At 47.1% G+C, this 4531-nt stretch overlaps 1 pseudogene; it reads right to left on the bottom strand.

Annotated features, from left to right (window-relative positions):
- The window catches only part of LOC111965534 (teneurin-2-like), a 67678-nt pseudogene that overhangs the window by 33269 nt on the left and 29878 nt on the right, over positions 1–4531 (bottom strand).

The raw sequence follows: 4531 nt of genomic DNA, 5'->3' as shown, positions 1-4531 counted from the left end.
TATCTCTCTCAGCCCTCCAGCCTTCTTCTTGTCCACTGGACCTATTCTCTTTCCCTCTCTCCCCCACGTGTGCTTTCCTCTGTTCAAAAGGCACCCCTGTAACCCCTCTTCCCCTCTCTTCTCCATCCGTCCTAATGGCATTGCTTTGATTCCATCATACGCTATTCCTTTCTGCTTCTTTCCCCAGCAGTCTTGTTCTGTCTGCCCTGCCTGGCCCTGGCCCTGTCCTGCCTTGCCTACCTGGTCTGTCTGCTCCTGTCTGTCTCGTCTGTCTGTCTGTCTGTCTGGTCTGTCTGTCTTGTCTGTCTGTCTGGTCTGTCTGTCTGTCTGTCTGTCTGTCTGTTCTGCCTGTCTGTCTCTGTCTTCTGTCTGTCTGTTCTGTCCTCTGGCTGTCTGTCTGTCTGTCGCTGTCTGTTGTCTGTCTGTCTGTCTGTCTGTGTCTGTCTGTCTTGTTCTGTTGTCTGTCTTCTGTCTGTCTGTGTATGTCTGTATGTCGCCTCTGTCTGCCTTGCCTGCCTGTCTGTGTGTTACATCCAGTCTGTGTCTTCGTGCCTGCCTGTCTGTCTGTCTGTCTGTCTGTCTGTCTGTCTCGGGTACATCATCTGTCTGTCTGCCCTGTCTATCTGTGTCTGTCTTGTCTGTCTGTCTGTGTCTGTTCTGTCTGTCTGTTGTCTGTTCTGTCTGTCTGTCGTCTGTCTGTCTGTCTGGTCTGTCTTGTCTTCTGTCTGTCTGTCTGGTCTGTCTGTCTTGTCTGTACAGTGCCTTGCAAAAGTATGGCTGAGAGAGATAGAAATAGACAGACAGAGAGAGGGAGAGAGAAAGAGGACTGACAGGGCAGGCTGATAAGTGCTGGCTGGCTTTGTATCCTTCTGACAGGAAGGATACACACACACACACACACACACACACAACACACAACACACACACACACTGAGGAAACGTGACAGGGTGACATCTTTGACAGTTTGGTGTCACAGCGTTCTTCTTTTTGATGCAGGCTTCATCCCGTGATATCATCCTAACTTCAGCTGTAATCTGGTTTATAACCTCCTTCTGCTTCTGCCCTGCTTTACTTTCACTACTAGACGGACAATTAGTTTCATCATCAGTCTTCTGATATAAAAAAGGAAAGATATCACTACTATTTTCACGACTAGATCATGAATACCAGCACCTCAGTAGCACGGACGTCTCTTCCTTCCCTATCCTAGTTACACTTCGGAACTTATGAGGGTACTGTCCGTGGCTTAGCCCTCAATGTTTGGAATATCTCTTTGTGTGTGTATGTTCCTCTACTCCTCACCTTTGGGGCTCATCAGTGTCGCCTCAGTAGCTTTGCCTCCATCCMCACAGCGCTCGTCGAAGGGCAGACACTGCTCTCCTGTCCCAGCAACCACCTCTGCATTGTCCGACAGAAGCCGCCCGCCCGTCAGCGAGCGCACACGGTAGATACGCCGCGAATTGGTATCCGAGATAAACAACGCTCCTGTTACCGGGTTAATGGCCAGGAAGTACTTATGAGTGGGGTTGTTACTGTAGGATGGAGAGAGAACAATAAAGTTATTGGAATTTGAATTGAATTGGAGAAAAATAACTTAGATTAAAATAATATTTCCCAGGGGGCAATTTAACAATCTTTGTGATTAAAGTAACTCTAAATTACTGCYTCTATTTCACTTTTAAGCTTGGAATTTATGATTTAACCGAGGAGCGAAGCATCTTACCTGTGTCTGAAATCTTTGTTCCTTCAAAGGATAAGACAGAAAAAACAACCCAGAACAAATGTTAATGTAGTGAGAGAGAGAGATATAGCTTTAGTTGTTTTCTGGGGGAAAAGCACAACAGACGAGAGAGAGATAGCTGTCTAGTGTTCTGTGGAAACAGCAAACAAAAGAAGAGAGAGAGATACTGTTAGTGTCTTCTGAGGGAGGCAACAGAACCAACAGAGAGAAGAAGTATAGCTGGTAGTGTTTTCCTGAGGGGGCAACAGAACAAGCAGAGACGGAAGAGAATTAGCGTAAGTGTTCTGAGGGCGCACAGAAACAACAGACGAGAGAGATAAGCTCTGTCAGTGTTTCTGAGTGGCGAACAACGGGAGTAGCTAGTTGAGCAACAGAGAAGAGATAGCTGTAGTGTTTCTGATGGGACCAACAGAACAACAGAGAGAGGATAGCTGTAGTGTTCTGAGGGGAGGCAACAGAACAACAAAGACGAGAGAGATAGCTGTAGTGTTTCTGAGGGGCAACACAACAACAACAAGAGAGAGATAGCTGTAGTGTTTCTGGGGGCAACAGAACAACAGAGAGAGATAGCTGTAGTGTTTCTGAGGGGGCAAACAGAACAAACAGAGAGAGAAGAGCTTAGCTGTAGTGTTTCTGAGGGGACAACAGAACAACAGAGAGAGAGAGTTGAAGCTTGTAGTTGGAATGTGTCTGGCATGGGCACAACAGAACAACAGAGAGAGAGAGAGAGATAGCTGTAGTGTTTCTGAGGGCAAACAGAACAACAGAGAGAGAAGATTAGCTGTAGGTTTCTGATGTGGCAACAGAACAACCAGAGATACATATCTTTATGAGAACAGACAGAGAGAGAGAGTAGCTGTAGTGTTTCTGAGGGGGGCAACAGAACAAACAGAAAGAGAGAGAGAGATAGCTGATAGTGTTTCTGAGGGGACAACAGGACAACAGAAAGAGAGAGATTAGCTGTAGTGTTCTGATGGACAACAGGACAACAAGAGAGAGATAGCTGTAGTGTTTCTGATGGGGAACAACCAGAACGAGAAAAGAGAGAGATAGCTGTAGTTGTTTCTGAGGGACAAACAGAAACGAAAAGAGAGAGAGAGAGATAGCCTGTGGTATTTCTGAGGGGACAACAGAACGACGACGAGAGAGAGAGATAGCTTAGTGTTTCTGATGGGACAACAGAACGAACAGAGAGAGAGAGGAGATAAGCTTGTGTAATTTCTCTCGAGCGGGGACAACAGAACGACAGAGAGAGAGAGAGAGATAGCTGTTTTTTGGAGCGGTGAAGGGAAGAGCACTTTAGTTTAAATTATGGAATATAAAAACACCCAGGAGATAAATTGATCTAGTGCAGTGTTAAATTCTTACTTCAAATCACTCTGTCCCCCGAGCCCTCCCGCTTTTCATTACAACCTCACTGATTCTCATCCAAACATGTTCATATCCTACCACACTACTCCGCTCTCCTCTCGTCTCTCCCCATCTCTCTTCTCCTCCTCTCCTCTCTTCTCTTCCTCCCCCCATCCTTCTCCTCTCTCCTCATCCCTCCATCCGTAACCTCAGTTCCAGTATGCCACGTGGTACTTGAGCGAGGGTAGGACCCTGCGTATGAAGTTCACGGTCTCCCACATAGAGGCTTCCCGTCGATGCCTGTTGCACAGGGCTACAGGGTGCAGTAGCTTGTTGCTGTCGGCGAGGCCGCTTACAGCGCTGGGACAGGAAGATAGAAGCGTCGGACGTCCGTTCCCCCATTACACTGCTACTCACAGGGGCTGCTCTGACACAAACACGTTCTCACCACTACCCTTACATGGGAGATACCAGACAGGACAGGGGGAGGAGGGAGACCAAATGTAATTCATTCATTTATTTTAAGAAAAAACCCCACATACTATTGATTCAGCCAAATGAAATTGTGGTGTGTGTGTGTTGTTGAGAGAAGATGGTTGTGTGTTGTGTTTGTGTTTTGTGTGTTTCGAGCATACATGTGTGTGTGTGTGTGTTCATGATGACGGCCGTTTGTGTGCTGTTGATGACACATATGTATACAGTTATATTTAAACATACTGCTTGGCGTGTTGAGTATATGTGTTTATCCAGAGACCAGCCTCCCAGAAATTTGAGAAGGGTCCAGTTCAAAGCCCATGTAGTTACTCTGTACCTCTTCCCCATAGGATCAGATGGCACACGGACTCATATTCATCGACCCCACTGACACTAGAGAGGAAAAGAAAGAGAAGACAGAGAGAACGGACGAGAGAGGGAGAAGAGAGAGAAGAGAGAGAGGAGAGAGAGAGGAGAGAGAGAGAGAGAGGAGGAGAGAGAGACAGAAGAGAGAGAAAGAAGCAGAGACAGACGAGCAGAGACAGACAGGAGAAGACGAGCAGAGAGAGAGCGGAGAGAGAACGAGAGGAACGAGGAGCAGAGAGAGCGGAAAGAGAGAAGAGAGAGAAGACAGAGAGAGGAGCGAGAGAGAGATGAGACACGAGGAAGAGAGAGAGAGCAGAACAGAGCAGAGAGAGAGACGAGAAAGAAGACAGAGAGAGAGTGGAGTGAGAGAAAATATCTTCATAAACAAGAACAGGATGGGAGACAAGCAACTTTTTCAAAGCTCAGACAAGAAACCCAACTCCACAGACAGACAGACAGACAGACAGACAGACAGAACAGACAGGACAGACAGACCATACAGACAGAACGACAGACCGACAGACTAGACAGAATGAGCAGACAGACAGCAGACAGAAACAGAGAACGACGACAGACAGACAGACAGACAGACAGACATG

This window comes from Salvelinus sp. IW2-2015, linkage group LG6.2 (genome assembly GCF_002910315.2).
Source record: "Salvelinus sp. IW2-2015 linkage group LG6.2, ASM291031v2, whole genome shotgun sequence".
Lineage (NCBI taxonomy): Eukaryota > Metazoa > Chordata > Actinopteri > Salmoniformes > Salmonidae > Salvelinus > Salvelinus sp. IW2-2015.
Note: the sequence above shows the minus strand (reverse complement) of the source record. Positions and strands in the feature narration are given on the sequence as shown.